The 13,985-nt window shown below is 44.6% G+C and overlaps 1 protein-coding gene across 1 annotated transcript in view; it reads left to right on the plus strand.

The window, feature by feature from the left end:
* The window catches only part of LOC122797014 (synaptonemal complex protein 2-like), a 1,143,152-nt gene that overhangs the window by 604,585 nt on the left and 524,582 nt on the right, over positions 1 to 13,985 (plus strand). The window lies entirely within an intron of this gene.

The following is a 13,985-nucleotide window of genomic DNA, read 5'->3' on the forward strand; positions in this document are numbered from 1 at the left end:
TAGATGGATCAGTGTGGACTAACTACCTAGAAGAGTTGGCAGATTTTCATTCCTGCTGAACTAAATGACAGGATACTACCCATTAGCCAATCAGATGACATTGTGCCAAGATAAGCCCTCCCCCTGTCATCAGTCAAGTCTCCTGACGCAGTTTCCTTATACATGTCAGGCAGTGCAGTAATATCACTTTAACCTGACGTTTAAGTACCTTTGCTATAAATGTCTTCTGTATCACCTGTCCTAAATTTGATGTTTTTTTTTTTATTGCCCTAGAAATTTAAGCAAATGAAAGAAATGTATGGGAAATGCCTACTTTTAGAAACTGCAACATAATTGTCTTACTGTACTTTATATAGCTTATTTTGATTTAATCATTAACCTGAGCCATTTTCCTTTTCCTGAAATCAAATGTGAATATGGAGCTAAAAACATTTAATACAAAATGGGGGAAGTCTGAAACAGTCACTTGTTTCATATGCCTCTCTATATGGACATTGCTTTGTATTAGTATGTCTGCCATCTATCTATTTATTTCAGTTTGATAACGAGGAAGGTGACGTAGTCCGAAGAACCTTTTTCAGTTATGACACTGGCGCAGGTATACAATAACAGCTCAGACAGCACAAAACAATGAGTTGAAATCAGTAGTAAATATACAGACAGGAAGAATACTGCTATAATGTATACATGGGGTGACCAGTTGACATAATGGTTAAGGTCTTTGGCTGCTATGCACAAGGCACAAAGTTCGATCCTGAGCTTCGGCCATTTCCTGTTTGGAGTTTGCATGTTCTCTGTGTGTTTCTTTGGGGTTCTTACCACCTCCAAAAAAACATACCAAGTGTTTCCATCTCAAACTCAACGAATGAAGCTGTGAGCAGCAGCACAGACTCTGCATCATGTCCTATAGGACAACCACTTTGGGCATCTACTGTGGTGTGCAGTATCCTCAAGATAGGAGAACACAGATCATAAACTCCGTGCTGTGGTAAGACTAGCCACTCGTGTAAAACATGGCTCACGGTGATTCTGTCATGTTGAATAATGAAGTAAAGAACAAAAAGTAAAGGACTCCTCCACTGAAAGTGCTGCCAAAAAAATCCAAATAGTAAATCCAAAAGTAAGGCAAGTACTACCACGCTGTATATGAAGCAACTTCACTTTATTAAAACAATAAAAGCAGTATCATAAGTGCTTTTGGGTAAATCCCTTCTTCAGATGATAAAACACTAGTAAAAACGTAGTATCTGATATAGTATAGCTCAAACAATGAAAATAAATAGTTTACCCTCCTTTTTGCTAGAGCTGGTTTTAAAGGGACAACATTTAATCCTGAGGCTCTATCAGCTCCCAGTCTAAGAATCCATTGCATCTCTTTGTATTCAGTTTCAATATACAAGTCACCCATTCTTTGACTTCTATTTATAACACGTATAACCATAAAGGCAAATACATGATTACTATGCAATTCTATATGCTTGTACAGTGCATTATGTTCTTTTCTTAACCTTATATCTGATAGATACTTAAAAATTCTATCTTTAAGTCTGCAATTTGTTTTTCTTACATAATATGCAGTATACTGTTGACAATTTGAAATATAGACAACATTTTGCACATTACAGTCAGCATAGATATTAAAAAAGTACTTTTTGTTGGTCTTTGGGTGTATAAAACATTTTCCTTGTGAAATGTGCTTATAAGGTTTACAATGTGGGCATGGATAAGTTCCCCTCTTCTTGATGCCTGGATGCTTAAAATGCATAGGTTCTTGACATAAAATATCTTTCAAATGTTTATTTCTTTTAAAAATAAATCTAGGTTGTGTCCCTACAATTCTAGTTATATTCTCATCTGTTAAAATAATTCCCCAGTTGTCTCTAATTATATTACATATACTACCTATATCATTGCTGTATGTTAAACTTATTCTCAAACCATCATTAGCTTTTTGAACCTGTGCATCTACCTTACTAGGTCATTTTTCCTCTGTGTAACCATGGTTTTGCACTTTGTTTTCTATAGAGACTGCTGTTGTCCATTTCCTTTTTCAGTAGATTTTTGCTATAACCTCGTGCTTGAAAATTATTCTTTAAGGAGTCCAATTCCTGTATAAAGGAATTATAATTCGTGCAAAGTCTGGATATTCTACAGACGTGTGTCCCTTGACTATGTGTTGGAATACATGTCTAGGGTGCATGCTGTCATATCTAAGCATGCTGTTGGTCCCACAAGGCTTCCTATATAGTGAGGTCTCTACCTCCCCATTTTCTTTGTTAGTAATACAAACATCCAAGTATTCAATAGCTGAACTGGAATAATTCAATGAAAATCTGAAGAAGCTGGTAGTAGACTCTAAACACTTAACAAAGGATGTTAATTCTGATGTGGTGCCCCCCCCCCACAAAAAGAAAACATTGTCCACAAATCTATTATAAAACAAAAGTTTGTCTTTACAGTTTGTCTTTACAATAATGTGCTTCCTCAAATATCACCATATCTTCCCAGTATGCCAGGACTAGGTTAGCATATGTGTTTGCACAAGGTGTACCCATAGCTATACATTGTCTCTGGCAATAATACTTTGACAAAGAAAAACCTTGTTTTCTAATACTAGCCTTAATAATTAACATAACCGTATATTTTCATCTATATGTATATTCACCTTTTTGTTCAATATTTCTTCTATGGCAGTAATACCATATTGATTTTCTATGACCGTGAACAAATTCTATACATCTAGTGTAACAAACCTGTAGGAAATGTCACTGTTCTCTTGTAAATAAACATCCAATGATTCCAGAAATGTAGCAGTAGCTTTCAAAACTCTGGGGAAGATTTGTAACATTGGTCTGAGAGTACATTCTAACCAGATAGAAATATTTTCTGTTGCCCAACCCCTACCTGATACTATAGGTCTCATGGGTGGTGTTTGGGATCCTTATGAATTTTTGGTAAGACTTTAAAAACTGGGATAGTGGGGATGTTGTATATATAAAAATGTCAGCAGGTCATGGTCTATCAAACCAGTTTTTTTCCATGTTAAAGATTTCTGCACTTTTTGTATGTAAGAAATTCCCCATTAGTGGTGACAGCTGAAGAAAAGTCAGTTTGTCAGCTAACAACAGATCTGTGTGTTATAAAACTCTTTGCTAAGTACAACAGCAGCACCTCCCTTATCAGCAGATTTTATAACTATGTTGGTATTCTTTAGCTCTTGCAGTGCATTTCTATGTGGTTGGTCTAAGTTGAAATACATAGATCTATGTGGATTCTGTAGATACTGTTCAATTTCACTTTCATATGATTTAACAAACAACAACAGTGTAGGATTTAAAATAGGTGAAAAAGTGTTGGGTTGCTTCAATACATGAGGTGTTTGAACACTGTTAGCGTCATTAAACATTTGCTTCAGCATTACATTCTGTGCAAAGTATAGCAGCTCAGGTATTAGAGTACAAAAATCTGTCCCTGTACTCTGTACAAAATTTAAACCCTTGCTTAACACTGATGGTTGTAATTCAGAAAGAGAAATACCTGAAATATTATGAACATTGCAAAAATTGCATGCATTATCACCAGTCAGTTGGAGGTCCGTCGTGTCTTGTAATCCGTGTCCATCTGATGTGAAAAACTCTTCTTCCGTGAATTCTTCTTCTTCACCGGTGCTAGGAATGTGAAAAAAGAAGAAGAAGAGAAGGAAGTAGGTGTAACAGCAGATGCAGCCATCTTGACACTTTGTTTTGGTTTGGCTCCCATTGTGGAAAAGTCCAGCCTGTCACTTCGAGACTCATCCATTTGGCCAGCTGTAGTACCCAGATTAATGTCCACAAGTGTTTCTCCTTCAGTCACTGTTCCAGTGACATTACTAAATGCTGTTTCATTATTTTCTGCACTAAACAAGACAGGTCCCTATGAATGAAGAGTGTTGGGCTGTTTTGAGTTAGTCTGAGCATTCTTTTTCATGCTGTTGATTAGGTGCAGGTGTGGCTGCTACATGCTCTTTCTTGAGGGTGAGGCCAAACAGAGATATTAACTGATGAAAAATCGTGATCACATTGTAGTTTCTTTAAGTTAACTTGTTGAAGTTTTAAATCATAGTTAGCAGCTACACATATTGTGTCCATAAGTCTATTTTTATACTATTCAGTGTTATAGTCTCTTTCCAGCTGAATACGTAGGTCTTCAGCTTTGTTTAACAGTGTATCCTCTTCAGGTTGAAAAAAGGAAATAAGTAAATTCATATATGATTTAGTAGTTTGTAAGTTAATATGCTGCCAGGGTGCCAGCAACTGTGGATAGCATTCCCCTTGTGATGGCATGCATAAAACACGTAAGCCTCTTGGCACAATATTGTTCTTAAGACAAGCTTCAAAATAAAATCTGTGCCATTGTAGGCATTTTAATTTCATTAATGTATCTTGCAAAGATGTCAATGACATGGTAAATTCAGTCTTATCTCTTTGCCTCTCTTGTGTAGCATCAGAGAGAAGAGTGGAATTCCCAGTGTCCATGTCCAACAGCGGATTTTGTAGTAAAAAACATTTGCTAGTCATAGTTTTGAGATACCTGTGTGGTACATAGCCAAGTTCAGCTTTCTCAGTCTGCTGGTCAGCCATGGGTGTCTGGAGTCAATAAAGCAACAGCAAAGTAAAGAACAAAAAGTAAAGGACTCCTCCACTGAAAGTACTGCCAAAAAAATCCAAATAGTAAATCCAAAAGTAAGGCAAGTACTACCAAGCTGTGTATGAAGCAACTTCACTTTATTAAAATAATAAAAGCAGTATCATAAGTGCTTTTGGGTAAATCCCTTCTTCAGATGATAAAACACTAGTAAAAACATAGTATCTGGTATAGTACAGCACAGCCAATGAAAATCAATAGTTTACCCTCCTTTTTGCTAGAGCTGGTTTTAAAGGGACACCATTTAATCCTGGGGGGTTGTCAGCTCCCAGTCTAAGAATCCATTGCATCTCTTTGTATTCAGTTTCATTATACAAGTCACCCATTCTTTGACTTCTATTTACAACACGTATAACCATAAATGCGCATATACATGATCACTATGCAATTCTATATGCTTGTACAGTGCATTATGTTCTTTTCTTAACCTTATATCTGATAGATGCTTAAAAATTCTATCTTTGTCTGCAATTTGTTTTTCCTACATAATATGCAGTACACGGTTGACAATTTGCAATATAGACAACATTTTGCATATTACAGTCAGCATACATATTCAAAAAGTACTTCATGTTGGTCCTGGGGTGTATAAAACTGTTTCCTTGTAAAATGTACTTACAAGCTTTACAATGTAGGCATGGATAAGTTACCTTCTTGATTCCTGGAGTTTTAAAATGCAAAGGTTCTTGACATAGAATATCTTTCAAATTTTTATTTCTTTTAAAAATAAATCTAGGTTGTGTCCCTACAACTCTAGTTATATTCTCATCTGTTAAAATAATTCTCCAGTTGTCTCTAATTATATTACATATACTACCTATATCATTGCTGTATGTTAAACTTATTCTCAAACCTTCATTAGCTTTTTGAACCTGTGCATCTACCTTATTAGACCATTTTTTTTTACCTCTGTGTAACCATGGTTTTGCACTTTGTTTACTTCATGTTGAATAATGTCACCAAATGGGAATGGGAATTTGCCAGTCTTAAGTGGGTTGAGGGTCCGGCCTACTCCAACTTTACACCAAGGATCCATGCTAATCATGGGAAAGGTGTATATGCATATATGCCCCTACTGGCCAGTGTGTGCCCACCATAAAGCCCAGCAGTCCTGGGTCAGTAAGCTACTGGCTGGCCGGTGTACACGTGCCTAGCCTGGTTACTTGGGATAGCTCTGTTGAGTGAAATCTGGACATAAAACCAATCAACCTGCCAAATATAAACTAAGAATTGCTACACTAAATGTAGGATCTGAAGTAGGGACTTCATTTGTCAGCAACTTGTGGGTCTTGGATCCGATATCGGATCCGAGCCGGCAACTTGTTTCAAGCTAATGGATCTGAGCTCCTAGCTCCTGCCCTCACCCATAATCCCCTGCCAACCCTCCATGACCTCAGATCTAGTTTGCCGCGCTTCTGGATAGCTGGATTCCTTTGAGCTCAACTAGTAAATCGTCAGTTAAGTGTGTTTTTTCTGTCAAACTTTTCTTTTTTTACAAAATATAAAGTGTGTAAGTGTTAGGTACCCTGTAGTGTAAAAATATATTTCTTTTAATTAGTTTTTTCCCCTCCCTTCACTGGTGGTTAGTGAGTGTGTGTGTGTTGTGTTTTGGGGCCTGTGTGTTTGTGTAGCACTACCATTTCTTTTAAGTATGGCTGAGGCCCCAAAAGCCATTTTTTCTAAATGTACTGAGTGTGGCCATAAGCTCTCCCCGGCTGATGGCCACACTCGGTGCGTTCGGTGCCTTGAGGTTGAACACCTCACCTCAGGCTGTACCATTTGTGCAGCGTTCAACCCCAGGGCACTGAAAGAGCGGAGGTCGAAGCTGGTCTTGGCGGGACTTTTACCCCGGACTCGGCGCCTCCGCTGCTCCGTGGCACTACCACAGGCTGTGGTTGCTGCCACTCCTGCCCCTTCCTTCGCCAGGACTCAAACTCCTGCTAAAGCACCGGAGGACAGGGAGGCCAGGAGGGAGAAATGGAGGAGAAGCACCACAAGCGGCGGGCCGAGGCCTCCGCCGGCCCGCCAGCTAAGCGGGCTTCTCCCTCCACTGCTTCTAGGTCTCCTCCTCCTCGGCTCCGATCCCCTTGTTTCTCCCCAGGGCCCAAGGAGGAGGAGGCCCGATCTCCATCGAGGTCATCGAGGCGGCATTCCAGGCCTGCCTCGGCCTCTTCGAGATCGACGTTCAGCATGTCTGATGCAGACTTGGGCCGGATGATGCGAAGGTTCATCCAGGCCCAGCTGCAGATGGGAGTGCTCTTGCCTCCCCTCCCTTTGGGAGCTCACACCTTTTCCATCCAATTGCTCCTTCTCCGACCCGCTATCCGGGTTCGGAGCATTCAGAGCCAAGCAGCGTTGGAGCCGGGGGTGGGTTGGCACCAACAGTACTTGGTACTTCGGATCCGAAGCTGCCCTCGAGCCTGTCGGATCTGACCTCTCGGAGCCGTGGCCCAAGCGGATCCGAGGGATTCAGTGTGCCTTCGGCTCCATCCAGGTCGGAGCGCACTGGTCCTTCGGATCCGATGGTTTCTGTGCCGCGTTTCCGATCCCTTCGCCGGATCCGAGTGGGAGCCGACTCTCGGAGCCCAGAGAGAGTGGTTCCCCCTCGGCCTTTGATGCAGTGGAGTGGGCTCTGTTGAGAGCATCCGGACCCCCGGCCCTTGTCTCGGCTCCACCCTGCACTCCCTCTCTGCTGGGCCAGGCTTCCATCACCCGGCCAAAGGGACAGCCTGCTTCCATGTCCCAGATGGTTCCATTGGAACAGGATGTTGCTGGCGAGGCCTCCTCGGACAGCCCCCCCCGAGGAAGTGCCCCGCAAGCATAAGTGCAAGAGGAGGCACGTGGACTCCCCTGAGTCCCTTAACTGAGGACATGGACTTGGATGAAGGGGAAGGCTCCCCAAGATCACCCCCTTGAGGATGTCTCCTTTGGAGATATCATGGAGATGCTGAGGATCAGAGGTGGGTGGTCTGCCCCCAAGTCTTCCTGCAATGAGTCCGTGTTTCTGGAGGCATTCGAAGCAGGCCCGTCTACCTCTTGGGTGTCCCCTCCGGCCGACCCCTTGGTGGACCTTATTACCACCAGGGCATGGAAGGATACGGACACCGTGGAGCCAATACCCAAATGCCCGGACAGAAAACTAAGCCCCCCCCTCAGACCAGTCGCACTGGAGCAAGGGTCCCCCCGTAGATGCCATGTTGACGGCAGCCATGAAGAGGGAACTAGCTCAGGAGAGCCCTTCAGTCCATCCACCGAGCAAGGAGTCCCGCTCGATGGACCACTTAGGGAAGCGAGTTTTTAGTTCAGCGACCTTCTCTGTAAGGTCTCTGAACTATATGGCACATGTCATCAGGATGCAGTGGGATCTTATCAAAGAATACGCTGCCTCCCCCCCTGAGTCTATGTCGGCGGAGGACAAACAATTGTACTCCACCCGAATGGCCACTCTGAGATCCATTTCAAATACCTCTATGCGGCTATTGTCCCACACCACTGAGGGAGCCGCTAGGGCTAGCAGAGCGGGCCTAGTCATGAGACGTCAGGCCTGGCTCCATCATTGTGACTTTGCGGAGCCCTTTAAAGCATCTTTTGCGAACGCCCCTTTCGATGGTTCTGCCCTGTTTGGCAAAACGGTTCGCGAGACACTTGTCCAGAGCGAGAAGGACTGGAAGATGTTGTCTGCCGTCGGAGTCTGCTTCTCTGCGCCCCAGCGGTCCTTTTTGAAGAACCAAAAGGGTCAGAAGAAGATGTGGTTCTGGAAATCGCAACATTCCCAACCCGCTCCGGACAACCAGTCCTTCCGTGGCAGAGGAGGACAGGGAGGACGCCACCCCAGGGGCAGAGGGGCTCTGAGAAACTTTGGGTCCAGAGAACCTTTCTCTGAACGGTCCACGCAGCAGCCCTGAAGGGTTGCCCGACTGCTCCACTCTGGAGGCAGTCGGGGGGCGCTTCTCGGAGCACCTAGCGGCATGGGAGTCCATCACGACAGACCGCTGGGTGCTTCGAATTATATCCAGAGGGTACAAAATACCATTACTTCATGTCCCCAAATTCAAGAACCTCCCCGATGTACCACCCGATCAGAGGGAGGCTGCAGCCACAGAAATTCAGCAGCTGCTAAGAAAAAGAGCCATCCAGCCTGTCCCCCAAGACCAGCTCAGATTAGGGTTCTACTCCAGGTTCTTTTGGTGCCAAAAGACGGGGACTTGAGACCCGATTTTAGACCTTTCCGCTTGAACCTGTCGGTAACCAAGGAAAAATTCCGAATGGTCACTCTTCAATCTATTCTCCCCCTTCTAAGGGAGAATGATTGGATGTGCTCTATAGACCTCAAGGATGCGTACTACCACATTCTAATGGACAGACGATCCAGGAGGTTCCTCCGCTTCCGGCTGGGAGCCAGTCACTACCAGTTCAGGGTCCTTCCCCTTGGCCTCACCACAGCCCCCAGGGTGTTCACCAAGGTATTAGCAGTAATTGTGGCCCACCTGAGACTCCAGGGAATACAGATCTTTCCGTACCTGGATGACTGGCTCCTTACCGCCCCAACAAGACATCTACTTTGCTCAGCCAGAGATTTCTTTCTCCGCCTAGCCCCACAGTTAGGCATCACCATCAATGCCGACAAATCCCTTCTGGCCCCAACACAAGCCATAGAATTCATAGGAGCCAGAATAGACACCAGAGAGCTATGAGCCTTTCTAACGTCCGAAAGACTTCGGAATTTGCAACTCCATGTGCGGGCTATCCTCCAATCAGAGACCCCACCAGCGGAATTGGTCCTGAGGGCACTGGGCTCCATGGCGGCAGTGATAACGGTCCTTCCATGCGCCCGTCTGAACATGCGGGTACTGCAGTGGACCCTTCTAGTACAATGGCCCTTTCTGTCTTTTCCTCTTCATCACCCCATTGCTATCAGCAAGGCTTGCAGGGGGGCTCTTTTATGGTGGCTCCATGCTTCGGACCTCCATACGGGCCAACCCTTCTGCACCTCTCCCCTCTCGCCATGGTGACCACGGACGCCTCCCGCCTTGGGTGGGGGGGCATTATTCAGGCAGGACGGTCCAAGGCACGTGGAACGATACAGAGACCTCCCTGCATATCAACGTTCTGGAGATGAGAGCGGTGCTGTACGCGTTGCAAGCACTTCAGAATATCCTCCCCATAGGAATGATTGCAATTCAGTCCGACAATATGTCGGTTGTCTGGTACATCAACAAACAGGGGGGAACCAGATCTTACCCTCTATGCCGCGAAGCCATGAGAGTGTGGGAATGGGCGATCTCCACCAACTGGTTTCTGATTGCAACGCACATTCTGGGCCAGACCAACATCCTAGCGGACAAACTCAGTCGCACCCTTCTTACCCCGTACGAGTGGTCTCTCAACCCACTAGTAGCGAAGCAGATATTCGCAATATGGGGGCAACCCTGCTGCGATCTTTTTGCTTCTCCCTCAAACACCAAATGCGGCAATTTCTTCGCTCTGATTTCCCCTCCAGGGGAAATTCCAAGAGACGCTCTGGTGCATGCTTGGCCACCCGGTCTACTTTATGCCTATCCTCCTCTACCCCTGATGCTGCAACTCTTACAGAAAGCCTCACGGTTGGGGAGCAGGATGATCCTCATTGCCCCACTCTGGCCTCGGCAAATTTGGTTCCCTTACCTGTGGTCTCACCTAGTGAATCCTCATTGGATTCTGGATCCCAGTCCGGATCTAATCTCCCATCCGTCGGACTTACCGACCCCAAATCTGGACAATCTGAAGCTGACAGCTTGGTTGCTCCAGTTCCACTCCTAGTTAGGACTCCCGGTATCTCTTCACCAGTCAAAGCCATCCTTGTGGCAGCGCATAAGCCCTCCACCAGGAAAGTGTACCACAGTAAATGGAAACGTTTCTCCATCTGGGCGGATCATCATAATCTAGATCCCTATATGGCTCCTCTTCTGTCCATATTAGACTTCCTAACCAAACTTTGTCAGGAAGGCGCTAGTTGCTCAACTGTCAAAGTGCAATTGGCTGTCATCTCACATTACCATGTGGGACATGATACAGGGCCTTTGATGTCGGCCAAGTTGTGTAAAACCTTTCTCAAGGGCACCTTTTTGCTTAGACCCCCTATAAAAGAAGCCGTACCACCATGGGATCTTTCACTAGTTCTTCAAGCCTCCTTGACTGCTCCACCTTTTGAACCTGCTGCTTCAGTAGATCTCAAATACTTGTCCTGGAAAACAGCATTCCTTGTAGCCATCACTTCTGCAAAAAGAGTTTCGGAGCTTCAAGCTCTTTCTGTGAAGCCTCCTTATTTGATCTTTCACCCGGACAGAGTGTACCTCAGGATCAATCCCTCTTTCCTTCCCAAAATAGCATCAGAAACCAATAAAAAATCAATCCATAAATTTATCGGTTTTCTTTCCTAAATATCAGAATAAAGGAGAGTACAAGCTGCACTCATTAGATGTTCATAGGCAGCTACGTTTTTATACTCATAGACAATCTGACCAGCTGTTCGATGTTCTTCATTCCACATTGCTGCAGTCCTAACTATTGGGTAGTCCGCTGTCCAGTCGGCCCGAATACCAAAGTATATGGCTGACGTCGGTCAGGGTGCATTAGACTGACGTCAGTACGTCAGGGTACTAATGCGCATGACCGACGTCCTATCCTCAGTCTTTTTTGCCGCATGGTCCGATGCAGAAGCAATTTTGCGAGTGCAGGTTGGCGTTCTGAAAGTTTCTGAAGTCAGAGTTTCAGACCCAATCAGATTTTGTAGTAAAAAACTTTTGCTAGTCATAGTTTTGAGATACCTGTGTGGTACATAGCCAAGTTCAGCTTTCTCAGTCTGCTGGTCAGCCATGGGTGTCTGGAGTCAATAAAGCAACAGCAAAGTAAAGAACAAAAAGTAAAGGACTCCTCCACTGAAAGTACTGCCAAAAAAATCCAAATAGTAAATCCAAAAGTAAGGCAAGTACTACCAAGCTGTGTATGAAGCAACTTCACTTTATTAAAACAATAAAAGCAGTATCATAAGTGCTTTTGGGTAAATCCCTTCTTCAGATGATAAAACACTAGTAAAAACATAGTATCTGGTATAGTACAGCACAGCCAATGAAAATCAATAGTTTACCCTCCTTTTTGCTAGAGCTGGTTTTAAAGGGACACCATTTAATCCTGGGGGTTTGTCAGCTTCCATTCCAAGAATCCATTGCATCTCTTTGTATTCAGTTTCATTATACAAGTCACCCATTCTTTGACTTCTATTTACAACACGTATAACCATAAATGCATATACATGATCACTATGCAATTCTATATGCTTGTACAGTGCATTATGTTCTTTTCTTAACCTTATATCTGATAGATGCTTAAAAATTCTATCTTTGTCTGCAATTTGTTTTTCCTACATAATATGCAGTACACGGTTGACAATTTGCAATATAGACAACATTTTGCATATTACAGTCAGCATACATATTCAAAAAGTACTTCATGTTGGTCCTGGGGTGTATAAAACTGTTTCCTTGTAAAATGTGCTTACAAGCTTTACAATGTAGGCATGGATAAGTTACCTTCTTCTTGATTCCTGGAGTTTTAAAATGCAAAGGTTCTTGACATAGAATATCTTTCAAATTTTTATTTCTTTTAAAAATAAATCTAGGTTGTGTCCCTACAACTCTAGTTATATTCTCCAGTTGTCTCTAATTATATTACATATACTACCTATATCATTGCTGTATGTTAAACTTATTCTCAAACCTTCATTAGCTTTTTGAACCTGTGCATCTACCTTATTAGGCCATTTTTTTTACCTCTGTGTAACCATGGTTTTGCACTTTGTTTACTTCATGTTGAATAATGTCACCAAATGGGAATGGGAATTTGTCAGTCTTAAGTGGGTTGAGGGCCCGGCCTACTCCAACTTTACACCAAGGATCCATGCTAATCATGGGAAAAGTGTATATGCATATATGCCCCTACTGGCCAGTATGTGCCCACCATAAAGCCCAGCAGTCCTGGGTCAGTAAGCTACTGGCTGGCCGGTGTACACGTGCCTAGCCTGGTTACTTGGGATAGCTCTGTTGAGTGAAATCTGGACATAAAACCAATCAACCTGCCAAATATAAACTAAGAATTGCTACACTAAATGTAGGATCTGAAGTAGGGACTTCATTTGTCAGCAACTTGTGGGTCTTGGATCCGATATCGGATCCGAGCCGGCAACTTGTTTCAAGCTAATGGATCCAAGCTCCTAGCTCCTCCCCTCACCCATAATCCCCTGCCAACCCTCCATGACCTCAGATCTAGTTTGCCGCGCTTGTGGATAGCTGGATTCCTTTGAGCTCGACTAGTAAATTGTCAGTTAAGTGTGTTTTTTCTGTCAAACTTTTTTTTTTTTTTTTTTTTTTTACAAAATATAAAGTGTGTAAGTGTTAGGTACCCTGTAGTGTAAAAATATATTTCTTTTAATTATTTCCCCCCCCCCCCCTTCGCTGGTGGTTAGTGAGTGTGTGTGTGTTGTGTTTTGGGGCCTGTGTGTTTGTGTAGCACTAACTTTTCTTTTAAGTATGGCTGAGGCCCCAAAAGCCATTTTTTCTAAATGTACCGAGTGTGGCCATAAGCTCTCCCCGGCTGATGGCCACACTCGGTGCGTTCGGTGCCTTGAGGTTGAACACCTCACCTCAGGCTGTACCATTTGTGCAGCGTTCAACCCCAGGGCACTGAAAGAGCTGAGGTCGAAGCTGGTCTTGGTGGGACTTTTACCCCCGGACTCGGCTCCGGCCTCCGCTGCTCCCGTGGCACTACCACAGGCTGTGGTTGCTGCCACTCCTGCCCCCCTTCCTTCGGCCAGGACTCAAACTCCTGCTAAAGCACCGGAGGACAGGGAGGCCAGGAGGGAGAAATGGAGGGAGAAGCACCACAAGCGGCGGGCCGAGGCCTCCGCTTCGGCCCCGCCAGCTAAGTGGGCTTCTCCCTCCACTGCTTCTAGGTCTCCTCCTCCTCGGCTCCGATCCACTTGTTTCTCCCCAGGGCCCGAGGAGGAGGAGGCCCGATCTCTATCGAGGTCATCAAGGCGGCATTCCAGGCCTGCCTCGGTGGCCTCTTCGAGACCAACGTTCGGCATGTCTGATGCAGACTTGGACCGGATGATGCGAAGGTTCATCCAGGCCCAGCTGCAGATGGGAGTGCTCTTGCCTCCCCCCTCCCTTGGGGGGAGCTCAACACCTTTTTTCCATCCAATTGCTCCTTCTCCGACCCGCTGTCCGGGTTCGGAGCGCTCGGAGCTGAGCAGTGTTGGAGCCGGG

This window comes from Protopterus annectens, chromosome 3.part0 (assembly GCF_019279795.1).
Source record: "Protopterus annectens isolate FY-2018-M chromosome 3.part0, PAN1.0, whole genome shotgun sequence".
In the NCBI taxonomy this organism is placed as follows: Eukaryota; Metazoa; Chordata; order Ceratodontiformes; family Protopteridae; genus Protopterus; species Protopterus annectens.